Genomic DNA, 19,405 nt, shown 5'->3' on the forward strand with positions numbered 1-19,405 from the left:
TCATAAAATCAAGGTCTAAAGACAAGCTGGAAAAAATAATTGTGATGTATTATATAAAAGGCTATTCTTTCATATGTAGACAGCACCTATAAGTTAAAAAGAAAAAGACAAACAACTCAGTGAAGAAAATAGATAAAAGACAGAAATAATGGTTCTTAGAAAAAACATATGACTCAAATATAAAGTATTCTTAATTTCACTTATACTAAGATAAATGCTAATTACAGCTACAGGATACCATTCCCATCTTTCAGAATGGCAAAATACTAAACTTTCAAACTACCCACTATTGGCGAAGGTGTGATAAAATAGGCACTTTCAAACATTGCAAATTGGAACATAAGTTATACAACCTGTAATGAAGTAATTTGGCAGTCTTTCAAAATTTGAAATGACCTTATCGATGACTGATAATTTGATTTCTAGGAATTTATCCTAAATATAATTTACATATGTAAGAATGACATGCATGGGAATATCCATTGTACCACTGTTTGAAATAGCTAAAGAGAAATAACCCAAATAACCATTAATTAATGAACTGTTTAAATGCATTATAGTACACCCATGCAATAGAACACTGTACAGCAATGTAAAAGAATGAGGTATTACAACAGTACACATATTCATCTACCTAGCCAAGATTGTACATACATAATAATTCTCAAAAGGACACACAGTAAGCTGGTAATAGTTATATCCAAGGAGATTACCTCATTGGCTGGAAGACAGGGGTGGGAGAAAACCTTACTTTTCATTGTATATTCTATGATTTTGTACTTCTTAAATATGATCATAATTATAAAAAAAATTTAGTTCAATTCTCTGTCTCTTACAAGTGAATATTTAAACCACCTAGAAATACCCTAAAGGGTTCTTCCTATAACTTGTGTAGCCTCGCATTTTCTCTAGGAGAACAATGTGAAGAAATGATTTAGAGAAAGTAGCGACATTTTCTTTTATGGAGATTCTTGGACAAGGAATAAATAAAATGCCTAAGAGTGGTGATACAGGCCCAAGAATACTCATCTGCAATTCTAAAATTTTACAAGAACTGAAAGTGGAAAGTATTTTTCATAACCTTTCAGGTAGTAACATCTGATCTAACCCAAACTTAATTATTTGCAAAATCTGACTCAAATTGATATGAGGATATTTATACTCTTTATTCCATTTAATGTGAATAATAATACATTACGCTTTACTCCATATGTGTATGCAACATGATATCTTTTACAAAATCCTGAATTTGGAAATATATTTGGCCTCAAGACTTTTGGAGGAGGAATTGTGGATGTGAGTCATTTTATCTCTTAGCTATTAGTTCTGAGTTAAATCTTCACACAGATGTTGTGATTAGCAGAAACAGCCTATCTTCAAGAGTCCTTTCTTTCAAGAATGCCTACCAATCAAGGATCATGAGATGCCAACTCTTTGCCTTTTTCTTTTCTTTTTTTGTGGTTGTTTGGGATTTCTGGTAAAAGACCATCATTAGGCAAGCAATGTATCTGATCTCAGATATTTTAACAAAGACAAATTTGATAATTTGTGCAATTATAGAGATTAAATTATTTAAGAAGAATTTTTTTATTCCTGTCATTGTAGTAGGAACTGCACACAGATTTTTAAAAAAATTACCATCCCTTGTCCCTTAAGCCTGTACATTTAGTCTTAAAAAACTTAAGGCATCTTCATTATTTTCTAGTATCATAATCATTTTGTGAGATCATAAAGTTAGAGAATGGCCATTTTATATAAAATATTCCCTTTTATACAGAACTAAAGTCTAATGTAGTATGGCCAGAAGCCACCACGACAAGGGGGAATTTATAGACCCTGTGGTAGTTCGATTCAGTTGTCAACTTGGCCAGGTGAAAGTACCTAATTCTGTTGCTGTGGACATGAGCCAATGATACGTGAACCTCATCTGTTGCTGATTACATCTGCAGTTGGCTAGGAGGCATGCCTGCTGCAATGAACGATGTTTGCCTTAATTGGCTGGTGCTTAAATGAGAAAGCTCAACGTAGCACAGCCCAAGTAGCTCAGCATACCTCATCTCAGCACTCGCAGTTCAGCCCAGGCCTTTGGAAAGGCAGAAAGGAATCACCCTAGGGAAAGTTGTTGGAACCCAGAGGCCTGGAGAGAAGGCCAGCAGAGATTGCCCTGTGCCTTCCCACGTAAGAAAGAACCTCAGATGAAAGTTAGCTGCCTTTCCTCTGAAGAACTAACAAAATAAATTCCCTTTTATTAAAAGCCAATCCATCTCTGGTGTGTTGTATTCCGGTAGCTAGCAAACTAGAACAGACCCCAACCTTGATTGTTATTCAGAGAAAAGCACTATTGGACAGCTTGGAGTCAAAGAATGTTACCTGCTAAGTTCCAGTAGGAAAAGCAGTAAGCTGACTGTTGGAGAACATAAAGAAAAAACCAAAAACTGAGAGAAAGAAGAGCTTGCCTTATAAATCCCACCATGCCAAAATGATCCTAGGTTACCTCCCTATTTATTAGTGTGCACTTTAGAATGTTCAGGGCATGTATGGATACGCATTAATTCCATTTTATGCTGCACATTATTGAAAACACATTCTATAACATAAATAATTCATCAGTGCACTGTCTGAAATTTAAGATCACAAAATGGAATAGTAGTGTTCTGTTTTATGACTGTCTATACTTTCTAAAGAAAGAAAATTTGGATAGATGGACATTATAATGTTTGTATGAACCTTATACATCCTCCTTATATAGTTATGGAGGATAACTCAGCAGAGGAAAAACATTTCCCCTTTTTTCCCACAGTTTCTCTTTGTGTGTTTGTGTGTGTGTTACAGACAGTTATTTTAAGGCCTAAGGAAAACCAGGGCTTCATGGTTGCTCTGAGTGCCATACCTGATGTAGGAAGACTGGATCTGATGGTGAGCAAGCTGAAAAGGGGGTTCACTGGGAAAGAGCTGAGATTCTTCCAATTTAACATAGTAGACTGTACCCCTCCACCCTCTGATGACCAAGAAGGTGACACAGGTTGGCAGAGGATAAAATCATGAAACAATAGAAACTATGTGTTTAAAGATGTTACCACTCTGAGTCTTGGGAACATGGCCAAATAGGATAGACTGAGTTCAGCCTTGCTCCAAGGAAAAGTTAGAGAAGAATTGGGAGGGTGACTGAGTCGGCAATTCAAGAGTGCGACTAACCTGGGAGAGACTTCTGCACCACACAGGGTGGCCCTGGTTGAAAAGCTGAGGAAGTGAGAAGCAGAAAACTGGAACTTAATGCAGAAGTGCAGAGCCCACAGGAGTGCACGGACAGGGAGATGGGGACTAGGAAATAAGCCAAGCTGTGTTCCTTCAATGTGCTACCCTCACCAGCACAGTCCCATGACCCATGACTCACCCCACACCCCATGCACCTGAACCTCACCACCTGCCCCCACTCCCCACACTCCAAGTGTCCCTGCCCCACCAAACCTGAGCACACGTACCTGGCCCACACCCCCACCCCAAGTGCAGCCCAGCCTACCTTTCCTGTGCCCCTCTGAGTACTACCTCCCCTTCCCTGCTCCCTGCAGGCTGTCACCAGTGCATAAAGGCAGTGGGTACATACCTCCATACCCAGGCTACACCTGTTCCCGGCCCATAGTGTTGCATAGCCTCATTACCCACCCTGAGCTCTGTGCATCAGTTTATGGCACTCCTAGACCTGTGCATGTGCACGGCCCTCAGTCACATTTCCCAGGTCTGAGAAAGTGCTGATGTGCGCAGCCAGGTCACATACACCCCCAGCCCATGAAAGCATAATACTGACCTGCTGCCATATAGCTCTGCGCATACGCACAAAGGGCCTCATGACCTAGACCACTGCATACCAGGGTTATGCCCCCCAGATCTATGTACATGCACAGCTGCTTCCTCCCTGGCTACTGGGTGCCCATGTTCACAAGCACCAGCATAACATCTCCAACTTGAGCCTATACCTGTGATACAATGCATCATCACACTGCCCTACCCTACCCTGTACAATGCATCCTGCTACACATCCACCACACAAACACAAGATTTTAGACTACTGAAGGAAACTGACTTCCAAAGTAAATCAATAAAGTTATTTACATGCAACAAAAACAACAGAAGGTCACTAAGAATATCACAATGCAGACAGAGCTTAGCCTAACAACCAAATTAAAACACCAGAGGAATCACAGATGTTGGAAGAACTAATCAAAGATGTTCATACAATTCTACCTAATAGAATAATTGGGATGGCTAATGACAGAAAGGAGATTGAGAAGACAGTAGAGGAGCATAAAGAGGAATGTGAAAGAATAAATAGAAAAATAGCAGATATCACAGAGATTAAAGACACTGTTGACCAAATGAAAAATACACTAGAGGCACACACAGCAGATTTGAAGAGAAAGAAGAAAGAACAAGTGATATAGAGGACAGGATAACTAATTTTGAACACTCAAAACAGCAAATGGCAAAAAAGATGGAAAATTTTGAATTGGATCTCAGGGAAATGATAGACAAAACAAAGTGTACAAATATAAGAATCATTGGTGTCTCAGAAGGAGAAGAGAGGAGTAAAGGGCTAGGAAGAGTAGTTAAGGATATAATGGGGGAAAATTTCCCAATCCTTGTAAAGGACATAAATATACAAGTCAAAGGAGCCCTACATACTCCAAACAGGAAAAATCCAAGTAGGCCCTCCCCGAGATACCTACTAATCAGTCTGTCAAACGTTGAAGCAGAAAAATCTGAAAGCAGCAAGAAAAAAATAATCTACTACATACAAGGGAAACCACATCAGACTGAGTTCAGACTACTCAACTGTCACCATGGAGGCGAGAAGGCCTCCATGGTATACTTAAGTATCTAAGTATGTATATACTTAAGTATCTAAGTATACTTAAGTATATACATGGTATACTTAAGTATATCCATGATATACTTAAGATCCTGAAAGAGAAAGGCTTCTAGCCAAGAATTCTGTACACAGCCAAATAGTCTTTCAAAACTGAGGGAGAGATTAAATTTTTCACAAACAAATCCTGAAAGAATTTGTCAACAAGAGACTGGCCCTATAAGAAATACTAAAGGGAGTTTTGCCAGATGAAAAAAAAAGACAAGAGAGGGAGGTCTGGAGGAGAGGACAGAATTGAAGAATACCAGTAAGGGTAACTTAAAGGATAAAAAGAGAAAGAGGGAAAATCGTATTTCTGACAAGTAAAATATGAAAGATAAGATGGTGGATTCAAGAAATGCCTTTTCTGTAATAACACTGAATGCTAATGGACTAAACTTCTCCAATTAAAAGATACAGATTGACAGAATGGATTAATAAATATAATCCAGCTATATGCTGCTTACAAGAAACTCATCTTAGATACAAATAGATTGAAAGTAAAAGGATGGAAACATATTTTCCATACAAGTTGTAACCAAAACAAAGCAGGAGTAGCTATACTAATATTGGACAAAATAGACTTCAAATTTAAAAACATCATTAGGAGACAAAGAATGACATTATATATTAATAAAAGGGACAATTCACCAAGAAGATATGACAATCATAAATGTTTATGCTCCCAATCAAGGAGCTCCAAAGTACATGAGACAGACAACAGACATTGGCAAAACTGAAGGGAGTGATAGATGTTTCAACAATAATGGTAGGAGACTTCAATACACTACTCTCCTCTGTAGACAGAACAACTAGACAGAAGATCAACAAGGAAAGAGAGAAGTTAAACAACTTGATAAATGAATTAGACCTAATAGACATATATAGGTCATTGCACCCCAAAACACAGGGTTATACATTCTTCTCTAGTGCTCATGGAACATTCTCCAGGATAGGTCATATGCTGGGGCACAAAACAGGTCTTTATACATTTTAAAAACATTGAAATTATTCAAAGTACTTTCTTTGATCACAATTGGAATGAAGCTGGATCTCAATAACCACCAAAGAACAGGAACATTCACAAACATATGGAGATTAAATAATACAATCTTAAACAACCAGTGGGTCAAAGAAGAAATTTCTAGAGAAATCAGTAGCTATCTGGAGACAAATGAAAATGAGAATACAACTTATCAGAACTTAGGGGATGTGGCAAAAGCTGTGCTGAGAGGGAAATTTATTACCCTAAATGCCTATATTAAAAAACAAGAATAGGGTGCATGGGTAGTTCATTCATGTAATGCTTGCCTTCCATTTGGGAGACCCAGGTTTGATTTCTGGACCATGTACCCCCCCCAAACAAAATGAAACAAAACAAACAAACAAACAAACAAACAAACAAAAAAACAAGAAAGAGCAAAAATCGAGGACATTAACTGCTCACCTTGAGGAACTTGAGAAAGAACAGGAAACTAACCGCAAAGCTAATGGAAGAAGAGAAATAACAAGGATTAAAGCAGCATTAAATGAATGGGAGAACAAAAGAATGATAGAATTAATAAAACCAAAAGTTGGTTCTTTGAGAAAATCACTAAAATTGATGGGCCACTAGCAAGAGTGACTAAGAAAAAAAGAGAGAGAATGCAAATAAACAAAATCAGAAATGTGAACAGGTGCATTACCACAGACCCTGAAGACATAACAGAAATCATAAGAGGATACTATAAACAACTATATGCCAACAAACTACACAACTTAGATGAAATGGATAAATTCCTAGGAACACACAAACAAGCTACACTGACTCAAGAAGAAATAGAAGATCTCAACAAACCAATCACAAGTAAAGAGATTCAATCAGTCATCAAAAATCTTCCTACAAAGAAAAGCCCAGAACCAGATGGCCTCACAAGGGAATTTTATCAAACATTCCAAAAAGACCTAACACAAATTCTATTCAAACTTTTCCAAAAAACTGAGGAAAAGGAACTTTACCTAAACATTTTATGGAGGTAATATTTTTAATACCAAAACCGGGAAAAGATGCTGTAAGAAAGGAAAACTACAGGCCAATCTCCCTAATGAACACAGATGCAAAAATTATCAACAAAATATTAGCAAATCAAATTCAACAACACATTAAACATAATTATACACCATGACCACATGGGGTTTACACAAGGAATCCAAGGATAGTTCAACACAAGAAAATCAATTAATGTAATACAGCACATTAACAAATCAAAAGGGAAAAATCACACAATCATCTTGATTGATGCAGAAAAAGCATTTGACAAAATTCAACATCCTTTTATGATAAAAACACTCCAGGGGGATGCAAGGGTAGTTCAGTGGTAGAATTCTCACCTGCCATGCAGGAGACCCAGGTTCAAATCCAGGTCCATGCATTTCCCCCAAAACAAACAAAATACAATAAAAATTCAAGAAATGGTACTGCAAACAATAGGATACTCACATGGAAAAATAATGATATGTGACCCTGTGTGCTGGTTTGAAAGGAAGTATGCCCCCTAAGAAAAGCCATGTTTTAATATAAATCCCATTTCTTAAAGGTAGAATGATCCCTATTCAATACTGTATATTTGAAACTGTAATGAGATCATCTCCCTGGTTGATGTGATTTAGTTAAGAATGGTTGTTAAACTGGATTAGGGGATGACATGTCTCCACCCATTTGAGTGGGTTTTGATCAGTTTCTGAAGTCCTATAAAAGAGGAAACATTTTGGAGAATGAGAGATTCAGAGAGATTCAGAGAGAGCAGAGAATGCTGTAACACTACAAAGCAGAGAGTCCACCAGCCAGCGACCTTTGGAGATGAAGAAGGAAGATGCCTCCTGGGGAGCTTCATGAAATAGGAAGCCAGGAGAGAAAGCTAGCAGATGACGCCGTGTTCGCCATGTGCCCTTCCAGCTGAGAGAGAAGCCCTGACTGTGTTCGCCATGTGCCTTCTCACTTGAAAGAGAAACCCTGAACTTCATCGGCCTTCTTGAACCAAGGTATCTTTCCCTAGATGCCTTTGATTGGACATTTCTTTAGACATGTTTTAATTGGGACATTTTCTTGGCCTTAGAACTGTAAACTTGCAACTCATTAAATTCTCCCTTTTAAAAGCCATTCCGTTTTTGGTATATTGCATTCCAGCAGCTAGCAAACTAGAACACCCTGCCATACAGCATACAAGAAAAAAACAAAAAACACACACTCCAAAAGATAGGAATCAAAGGTAACTACCTCAGTATGATAAAGGGCATATATGAAAAACCGATAGCCAGCATCATACTCAATGGAGAGAGACTGTAAGCTTTCCCTCTAAGATCAGGAAAGAGACAAGGATGCCCTCTGCAACCACTAGTATTCAAAATTGTGCTAGAGGTTCTAGCTAGAGCAGTCAGGCAGGACAAAGAAATAAAACGTGTCCAAATTGGAAAGGAAGAAGTAAAACTTTCATTATTTGTAGATGACATGATACTATACTTGGGAGATTCTGAGAAATCTACAACAAAGTTACTTGAGCTAATAAACAAATTCAGCAAGATGGCAGGATATAAAATTAATGTGCAAAAATCAGTAACGTTTCTATACACAATGAATGACCTAACTGAGGAGTCAGTTAAGGAAAAAATTCCATTCAAAATAGCAACTAAAAGAATCAAGTACTTAGGAATGAACTTAATTAGGAATATAAAGGACTTGTACACAGAAAACTACATAACATTGCTAGAAGAAATCAAAGAAGAACTAAATAGGTAGAAAGACATTCCCTGCTCATGAACACGAAAGCTAAATATAGTTAAGGTGTCAATTCTACTCAAATTCATCTACAGATTCAACACAGTACCAATCAAAATTCCAACAACCTACTTTGAAGCCTTGGAAAATCTAGTTACCAAATTCATCTGGAAGGGAAAGAGATCCCGAATAGCTAAAGGCATCCTAAGAAAGAAGAACAAAGTGGGAGGATTAACACTCCCTGACTTTAAAGCCTATTATAAAGCCACAGTGGTCGAAACAGCATGGCTCTGGCACAAAGCATTGACCAATGGAATTGAATCGAGAATGCAAAAATAGAACACCAAATTTATGGTCAGCTGATTTTTCACAAGGACCCCAAATCCTCTGAACTGGACAAAATAGTCTTTTCAATAAGTGCACATGGAAAAGCTGGATATCAATATCCAAAAGAATGAAAGAAGGCTCCTATCTTACATCCTATACAAAAATTAACTCAAAGTGGATCAAACACCTAAATACAAGAACTAGCACCATAAAGCTTCTAGAAGAAAATGTAGGGAAACATCTTCAAGGCCTAATAATAGGATGTAGCTTACTAAACTTTATACCCAAAGCACAAGCAACAAAAGAAAAAATAGAAAATGCTTCTATCTTTCAAATCAAATGCTTCTGCACTTCAAAAGACTTTTATCAAAAAGGTAAAGAGGCAGCCAAGTCGATGGGAGAAGATATTTGGAAATCACACATCAGACAAAGTTTGATATCCTGTATACACAAAGATATCATGCAACTCAATAACAAAAGAAGGAACAACCCAATGATAAAATGGGCTAAAGATATGAATAGGCATCTTTCTGAAAAGCAAATACAGATGAAAAAGCACATGAAGAGATGTTCACTTTCATTGGCTATAGGAAAATGCAGATCAAGACTACAATGAGATACTACCTCATACCTATAAGACTGGCTGCTATTAAACAAACTGGAAAGTATAAATGTTGGAGAGGATGTGGAGAAACTGGGACACTTATGCACAGCTGGTAGGAATGTATAATGGTGCAGCCACTATGGAAGACTGTTTGGCAGTTCCTTAGGAAACTAAATAGCAAGTTGCCCTATGACCCAGCAATAGCACTACTTGGTATATACCAAGAGGAGCTGAAAGCAATGACACAAACAGACATTTGCACACTGATGTTCACAGCAGCATTATTCATAATTACCAAAAGATGGAAACAAACCAAATGCCTATCAACAGATGAGTGGACTAACAAAATGTGGTATATACATACAATGGAATATTTTACAGCAGTAAGAGAAAATGATGCCCTGAAGCACACGATAAGATGGATGAACCTTGGGGACATAATTCTGAGTGAGACACAAAAGGATACATACTGTATGATTCCACTTTTATGACCAGGTAAATGGAAAATCAGAGGCTTATAATACAGAATATAAGGGACTTAGAGAGACAAAGAAGCTAGAGATGGGTGAATGGTAAGCTAATGAGGTTGAGCTCCAATGTAAGGGAATAGAAAGAAATGAAGATGGTTCTCTAGTGGGTCTAGAAGTAATATTACCATATTGAAGATGAACAAGATTGAAAGGGGTTGTATTTACCTACGTGTCCCACTGATTAACACTAGAAATATAACTACTTTACAGGTATGATTTGTGCACAAAGAGTGTTTAATCCAGGGTAGAGGGGGAAAACTGCTGTTTCATGTTATGGGCTATGTTTAAAAGGCAAACATCAGCACTACCACAGTAACTACAGAGGGGAATGATGGGGGGAGGGAGAAGAGTTAAGAGGATGTTTAGATTTCCTATTTTGTGAGAGTGTGTTTATAGGTTTTCTTTCTTTTGGGAACAACTAAATTATCTAAAATTGAGAGTCTTGATGGACTATGGACTCTGGGCACTATATATAATCCATCCTAAAAAGGGGGAAAGAAGTATAACTAATAAAGTATCAGTGGCAGAGAGGGTTCAAATAAAGTCGGGAGGCTACTCTGAAGGTTGCTCTTATGCAAGCTCAGTTAGACCTTGCTACCTATCATAACCTGCCAAACCCCAACCAGGACCATGCCAGCCAATCCTAAAGAACACCTATGGCAATATATAAGATTACATAGGGTTCCATGCACTAGAGTAACTTTCTAGAAACCTACAACCTCTAGATGGGTCCCTGGTCCAGATAAGTCCTGAAACCTAGGGGACCCAGCCTCTCTAGAACATCAGATAGTTCTGTCTCCCTACCCCACATTAGTTACAGACCCTTCTGACATGAAGAAGTTAGAATGACCATAGCCCAAACACCCTAAAGAGAGGGATAGAAAGATCAAAGGTGATGGTGGAGTTATACAGAGAAGATAGGATTTAACAAATGAATATGGTAGCTGAATCATTAAATTGATATCTCTTTCAGTCTCCAGTATCTTAGAGCAGCTAGAAGTAAAAACCTAAAATCGTGGAACTGTAACCCATATCAAACTCTGAAATATGTTCTACAACTAATTGTTGTGCTGTGCTTTGAAATTTATTGCTTTTTTGTATGTATGTTACTTTTCACAAAAAAGAAAAAAAAAGTAGATTGTGATGATAAAATATATATTTATTCCTTCTAGCTTCCTATATTCTGGAGTAGCTAGAAGGAAAAGTCTGAGATAATGGTAGAGTAGTTCATGAGAAACTCTGGGATCTATTGATCTATCCTCTAGTTGTTGATGAGTGCTTTAAAAACTATTGCTTTTTTATTTCTTTGCTTTGTATATAGTTATATTATACAATAAAAAAAGTGGGAAAAAAAAGTGAGAAAGAGAGGCCACATCTGAGCAACAAAAGAGGTCCCCCAGAAATAACACTTAGGCATAACTACAGGTAGGCTAAGCTTCTCTGCTACATAGATAAGCCTCATAAGAGCAAGCCTTAAGATCAAGGGCTTGTAGAGTGATTTGAACAGTGAATAAAAAAGTATTTGCAAAGTCCCCTTTGGGGAATGGTGAGAACAGGGGAAAATTCAACTTCCCCAAGTTGAATTCTTGATATTCTCACAAGAAGTGTGGACAACCAAAGCTATAGGCTCAGCACCCGCCCCCCACCCCAGTCTTGGGGTTTGTTCATATGAAACTTAACCCCACAAAGGTTAGGTCAAGCCTACTTAAAATTAGGCCTAAGAGTCACCCCCAAGAGAACCTCTTTTGTTGCTCAGATGTGGCCTCTCTCTCCAGCCAACACAACAAGCAATCTCACCACCCTCCCCCTGTCTACGTGGGACATGACTCCCAGGGGTGTGGACCTTCCTGGCAACATGGGACAGAAATCCTAGAGTGAGCTGAGACTCAGCATCAAGGGATTGAGAAAAACCCTAGAATGAGCTGAGACTCAGCATCAAGGGATTGAGAAAACCTCCACCAAAAGGGGGAAGAGTGAAATGAGACAAAGTGTCAATGGCTGCAAGATTCCAAACAGAGTCGAGAGGTTATCCTGGAGGTTATTCTTACGCATTAAATAGATATCACCTTGTTATTTAAGACATAATGGAGAGACTGGAGGGAACTGCCTGAAAATGTAGAGCTGTGTTCCAGTAGCCATGTTTCTTGAAGATGATTGTATAATGATATAGCTTTCACAATGTGACTGTGTGATTGTGAAAACCTTGTGTCTGATGCTCCTTTTATCTACCTTGTCAACAGATGAGTAGAACATATGAAATAAAAATAAATAATAGGGGGAACAAATGTTAAAATAATTTTAGTTTGAAATGCTAGTGATCAATGAAAGGGAGGGGTAAGGGGTATGGTATGCATAAATCTTTTTTCTGTTTTCGTTTTATTTCTTTTTCTGAATAGGTGCAAATGTTCCAAGAAATGATCATGATGATGAATATGCAACTATGTGATGATATTGTGAATTTCTGATTATATATGTAGAATAGAATGATCAAAATAGGAATGTTTGCGTTTGCTTGGTGTTTTTTTGGTATTTAAAAAAAAATTTTAAAATTGAAAAAAAAAAAAGATCAAGTGCTTGGACTATTGATTTGGGTGTCCCTAATGTTTAACACAGTCTCAGGAGTTTACCCAGTGGTAAAGTTTAAGAGTTCCTTGTTTTCACTCCCATCTTTCAAGGGACTTTGCCAATACTTTTTATTATCTGCTTAATATACCCTGGGATATATCCAGGCATTACATTAAGCTGTACAAGATGAAAGACCCTCATTCTTATTCTGAGCTCCCTGTATTTAGATTGTTTAAATGATCTATACAGACAGGTTGAGTTAAATTATATGCTACAGAAAATTTATGTTCTGGGCAAAATAAACCTTTCTTTACTTCATCTCAAAGAGTAGATGAAGTTCTAAAATACAGACAATGTCTTCCTTACCCCTGTATTCTTAATTACCTTAATACCGACCTGGTCAGCTTCATTCTTATCTCTAAATACCAGGTTATACATATATAAAACAGCCCCTCAAAATCTAAAATAGGGTTCGTATCCCAGTGCCTGCCCAGGCAAAAAAAAAAAAAATAACAATTATCAAAATAACAATTATCGCTCTGGACTAAATGTAACTGCTATAAGACCCTACAATCTAGGCCCTTGTTTTCTTATAAGTATTTTCTAAATGAGACTATACAATATTTGCTCTTTTGTTTCTTACTTATTTTGCCTCACCCAATGGCCCATAGGTTCATTCACAAGGCTGCATGTCTCACAATTTTGTTCTGATTTGTAGCAGAACAATGTTCAATCATATGTATACACCATCATTTGCCAATCTACTTCTTAGCCAGTGCATCCTTCAGTCACCTCCACTCATTGGGCATGAGGTATAATGTCCATAGTCAGCAGTCCATCAACACTTTCAATTTTAGATAATTTTATCGTTCCCGAAGAGAAAGATAACCAATAAACACACACTCTCCAAATAGAAAATCCAAACCTTCCCTTAAACTTGTCCCTCCCCCCATGATTTACCCTGGTGTTGCTGTGGTACTGTTGATGTTTTCCTGTTAAACATAGCCCACAACATGCAATAGCAGTTCTCCCCCATGCCCCAAGCATACACATTCTTTGTACAAGATTCATACTTTTGAAGTAGTTCTTGCAGAAACTTATTTACATTTGTGTTAATTGGTGGGGCACATGGGTCTACAACGTCTTTAAATCATGTTCACCTATAGTATGGTAATATTACTTATAGACCCACTAGTAAACCGCCTTCATTTCTATCTATTTCCTTGTATTTAAGTTCACCTCACTGGCTAACCATTCACCTTTCTGTAGCTTCTGTGTATCTCTTGGTCCCCTATATTTTGTATTATAAGCCTCTGATTTTACATTTACCATGGTCACAAAAGTGGAATCATACAGTATCTATCCTTTTGTGTCTGGCTTATTTCATTCAGCATTATGTCCTCAAGGTTCATCCATTTTGTCATGTGTTGCATGATGTCATTTTTTCTTACTCCTGCATAATATTCCATCATATGTATACATCATATTTTGTTAAGCCACTCATCTGCTGTTGGGCACTTGGATTGTTTCCATCTTTTGGCAATTGTAAATAATGCTGCTATCAACATCAGTGTGCAATACAGTCTGTTTGTGACACTGTTTTCAGCTCTTCTGGGTATATACCAAGTAGTAAAATTGCCAGGTCATCATAGGGCACCTTGATATTTAGTTTCTTAAGGAACCACCAAACTGTCTTCCATAGCAGCTGTACCATTATACATTCTCACTAGCAGTGCATAAGTGTCCCAATTTCTCCACATTCGCTCCAACGTTTATACTTTCCGGTTTGTTTAATAGCAGTCATTCTTATAGGTGTGAAGTGGTATCTCATTGTAGTCTTGATCTAGATTTCCTTTACCTTAAAGCTAATGAAAATGAGCATCTCTTCGTGTGCTTTTTAGCCATCAGTATTTACTCTCCAGAAAAATGCTTATTAATGTCTTTGGCCCATTTTATAATTGGGTTGTTTGCCCTTTTGTTGTTGAGTTGTATGATTTTTTTATGTATAAAGGATATCAAACCTTTATCCAATGTGTGATTCCAAATATTTTCTCTCATTGAGTTGACTGCCTCTTTACTTTTTTTGACAAAGATTTTTGAGGCACAAAAGGATTTGATTTCGAGGAGTTCCCATTTATATATTTTTTCTTTTCTTGCTTGTACTTTGGGCTTAAAGTTTAGGAAGCTATCTCATATTTCTAGGTCTTGAAGTGGTTTCCCTACCTTTTATTCTAGTTCAGTGTTACTGGTTCTTATATTTACGTGTTGGATACAATTTGAGTTACTTTTTGTATATGTGTAAGGTAAGGGTCCTCTTTCATTCTTTTAGCTAGTGATCTCCCATGCCCATTTATTGAAATGATCATTTTGTCCCATTTCAATGGATTTGGGGGCCGTATCAAAGATCAGTTGACCATAGATTTGATGGTCTATTTTTGAGCTCTTGATTTGATTCCATTGGTCAATATGTCTATCTTTGTGCTGTACCATGCTGTTTTGACCACTGTGGCTTTATAATAAGTTTTAAAATCAGGAAAATTAATCCTCCCACTTCATTCTTCTTTTTTAGGATGCTACTAGCTATTCAGGGTCTCTTTCCCTTCCATGTCAATTTGTTAACTAGATTTTCCAAGTCTTCAAAATTGGTTGTTGGAATTTTGATTAGTACCTCATTGAACCTGTAGATTAATTTGGGTAGAGTTGACATTGTAACTACATTTAAACTTCCTATCCATGAGTAGGTAATGTCTTTCCACCTATTTAGATCTTTGATTTCTTTTAGCATTCTGTGTACAAGTCCTTTACATCCCTAGTTAAGTTCCTTCCTAGATTCTCGATTCTTTTAGTTGCTATTTTGAACAGAATTTTTTCCTTAATTGATTCTTCAGCTAAGTATTGCTTGTGTATAGAAACATTACTGAATTTGAACATTAATTTTACATCCCACCATTTTGCTGAATTTATTAGTTCAATAGCTTTGTTGTAGATTTCTGAGGATTTTTCAAGTATAGTATCATGTCATCTGCCAATAATGAAAGTTTTACTTCTTCCTTTCCAATTTGGGTGCCTATTATTTGTTTTTCCTGCCTGATTGCTCTAGCTAGAACTTCTAGTACAATGTTGAATACTAGTGGTGACAGAGGGCATCCTTGTCTCATTCCTGATCACAGGGAAAAAGCTTTCAGTCTTGCACCATTGAGTATGATGCTGGCTATAGGCTTTTCATATATGCTCTTTATCATATTGAAGAAGTTATCTTTGATTCTTACCTTTTGAAATGTTTTTATCAGAGAAGGGTGTTGAATTTTATCGAATGCTTTTTCAGCATCAATTGAGATGATCATGTGATTTTTCCTTTTTGATTTATTAATGTGCTTTATTACAATTGATTGTCTTGTTTTGAACCATCCTTGCATTCCTGGTATAAACCCCATTTGGTCATGGTGTATAATTCTTGTAATGTGTTGTTGGACTTGATTTGCTAATATTTTGTTGAGAACTTTTGTATCTTTCATTAGGGAGATTGGCCTGTAGTTTTCCTTTCTTATAGCATCTTTAGTTTTTGGCATTAAGGTGATGTTATTAGCTTCCTGAAATGAGTTCCTTTTGCCTCAATTTTTGGAAAAGTTTGAATAGGATTGGTGTTAGTTCTTTTTGGAATGTTTGATAAAATTCCCCTGTGATGCCATCTGGCCCTGGGCTTTTCTTGTAGGAAGATCTTTGATGACTGATTGAATTTCTTTACTTGTGATTGGTTTCTTGAAATCTATTTGTTTTTTAGTCAGTGTAGCTTGTTCATGTGTTTCCAGGAATTTGTCCATTTCATTTAAGTTGTCTAGGTTGTTAGTGTATAGTTGTTCCTAGTACCCTTATGATTTTTTTTAAATTTCTTTAGTGTTTGGACTAATAACTCCCCCTCATTTCTGATTTTGTTTATTTTCAACCTATTTATTTCTTTTTAGCTTTGCTAGTGATCCATTGATTTTAATGATTTTCTCAGAGAACCAACTTTTGTTTTTACTGATTCTTTCTATTGTTCTTTTGTTCACGCATTCATTTAATGACTTTAACCTTTGTTATTTCTCTTCTTCTCTTTGCTTTGGGGTTAGTTTGCTGCTCTTTCTCAAGTTCCTCCAGGTGAGCAGTTAAGTCCTCAATTTTTGCTCTGTCTTCTTTTTTAACATAGGCATTTAAGGCAATAAATTTCCCTCTTAGCACAGCCTTTGCCACATCCCATATGTTATATTCTTGTTTTAATTCATCTCCAGATAGCTACCGATTTCTCTAGCAATGTCTTCTTTGACCCACTGGTTGTTCAATAATGTATTTGATCTCTGTATGTTTGTGAAAGTTCTCATTCTTTCATGGTTATTGCTTTCCAGCTTCATTTCATTGTGATCAGGGAAAGTGCTTTGAATAATTTTCAGTGTTTTTAAATTTATAAAGACCCATTTTGTGCCCCAGCATTAGATTTATCCTGAAGAATGTTCCATGAGCACTAGAGAAGAATGTACATCCTGGTGTTTTGAACTGTAATGACCTATTATGTCTGTTAGGTCTAATTCATGTATCAGATTGTTTAAGTTCTCTATTTCCTCGTTGATCCTCTGTCTGGTTGTTCTGTCTATAAAGGGTAGTGGGGGTATTGAAATCTCCTACTATTATTATTGAAAAGTCTATCACTCCCTTCAGTTTTGCCAATGTTTGCCTCATGTACTCTGTTTGCTTTATCTATAGAGGAGAGTTGGGTATTGAAGTCTCCTACTATTTATTATGGAAATGTCTATCACTCCCTTCAGTTCTGCCAATGCTTGCCTCTCCTCCTTGATTGGGAGCACAAACATTTATGATTCTTATTTCTTCTTGGTGAACTATCACTTTTAAAAAATACATAGTGTCCTTCTTTGTCTCTTATGATGTCTTTCATTTAAAGTTAATTTTTTGTTATTTGTGTGTTAGCTTGCAAGCTGCTGGAATGTGATAGACCAGAACTGGAATGGGTTTTAAAAGGGAATTTAATAAATTATAAGTTTACTGTTCTAAGGAAGTGAAAGTTTCCAAACTGAGGCACCAACAAGAGGTTACCTTCACTCAAGAAAGGCAGATGGGTCAGGAACACCTCTGTCAGCCAGTTAGTCATGTGGCTGGAATCTTCTGGTCTCTTTGTCCTAGGCTCCATTGATTTCAAGCTCTGTTCCTATGGGGGCCCATCACTTTCTTCTCCAGGGCTGGCTTTCATCTCTTGGCTATCCTTGGCTCTCCCCAGGTCCTGGCTTGCTTAGTATATCATGGCAACATCTGCTGGGCTCCTAGAATCTCCAAATATCTGTGTCTTTGTTGTCCACATGTCCACATCTGTGTCAGCTATGCTGTGAAGTTTCTATCAGCTCTGAGGCTTCTGTCATTTCTGTCTCTCTCCAAAATGCTTCCTCTTTTAAAGGATTCCAGTAAACTAATGAAGACTCACCTGGAATGGGTGGAGTCACATCTCCATCTAAAGGTCACAACCACAATTGGATGAATCATATTTCCATGGAAACAATCCAGTCAAAAGCTTCCACATATAATATTGAATCAGGATTAAAAGAAATGGATGCAGTCACAAGATTGGATCAGGATCAAAACATGGCTTTTCTAGGGTACATAATACTTTCAAACTTGCACAATTAGGATAGTTACTCCTGCTTTTTTTCTATTGCTTGCATGGAACATCTTTTTCCATCCTTTCACTTTCAACCTATTTGTATCCTTGTGTCTAAGATGAGTCTCTTGTAAGCAATTTATAGCTGGATTATATTTCTTAATCCACTTTGCCAATCTGTGTGTTTTAACTGGTAAGTTCAGTCTGTTAACATTCAAAATTATTACTGTAAAGGCATTTCTTGAATCCACCATCTTATCCTTTTGATTTTATTTGTCAGTTCTATATATTCTTTCCCTCTTTCTCTTTTCACCCTTTAAGTTATCCTTACTGGTACTCTTCAATTCTGTGCCCTCCTCCAGATTTCCCTCTCCTGTCTTTTTTTCTGCCAGCAGAACTCCCTTTAATATTTCTTGTTAGGGCAGTCTCTTGTTGACAAATTCCTTCAGCACATGCTTGTCTGTAACCATTTTAATTTCTCCCTCAGTTTTGAAGGATAATTTGGCTGGATACAGAATTCTTGGCTGGAAGTCTTTCTCTTTCAGGATCTTAAGTATATCATACCACTGCCTTCTCACCTCCTTAGTGGCAGTTGAGTAATCTGAACTTCTGTGGTTTCCACTGTATGTAGTCGAATGTTTTTCTCTTTCCACATTCAGAATTTTCTGCTTCTCTTCAATATAAGACAGACTGATTAGTATGTCTTGGGGTAGGCCTATTTGGATTTATTCTATTTGGAGTTTGTCAGACTTCTTTGATTTGCATATTTATATCCTTTATAAGGGTTGGGAAGTTTTCCCCCATTATATCCTCAACTAATCTTCCTAGACCTTTTCACTTCTGCTTCTGGGACACTGATAATTATTATATTTATGAGCTTTGTTTTGTCCATCATTTCCCTGAGCTCCAGTTCAAATTTTCCCAACTTTTTTTGGCATTGCTCTTTTCTGTGTTTGAAATCAGTTGTCCTGTCCTTTAGTTTGCTTATCCTTTCTTCTGTCTCGTCAAATCTGCTGTTTTGTTTCTCTAGTATACTTTTTTTTTTTTTTTTTTTGGTCTACAGCATCTTCAATTGCTGTGA

General features: G+C 37.1%; 1 protein-coding gene across 9 annotated transcripts in view; it reads right to left on the reverse strand.

Moving 5' to 3' along the window:
- KIAA1328 (KIAA1328 ortholog) overlaps positions 1–19,405 on the reverse strand; it is a 495,375-nt gene that overhangs the window by 37,287 nt on the left and 438,683 nt on the right. The window lies entirely within an intron of this gene.

This window comes from Tamandua tetradactyla, chromosome 18 (assembly GCF_023851605.1).
Source record: "Tamandua tetradactyla isolate mTamTet1 chromosome 18, mTamTet1.pri, whole genome shotgun sequence".
NCBI classification, from domain to species: Eukaryota; Metazoa; Chordata; class Mammalia; order Pilosa; family Myrmecophagidae; genus Tamandua; species Tamandua tetradactyla.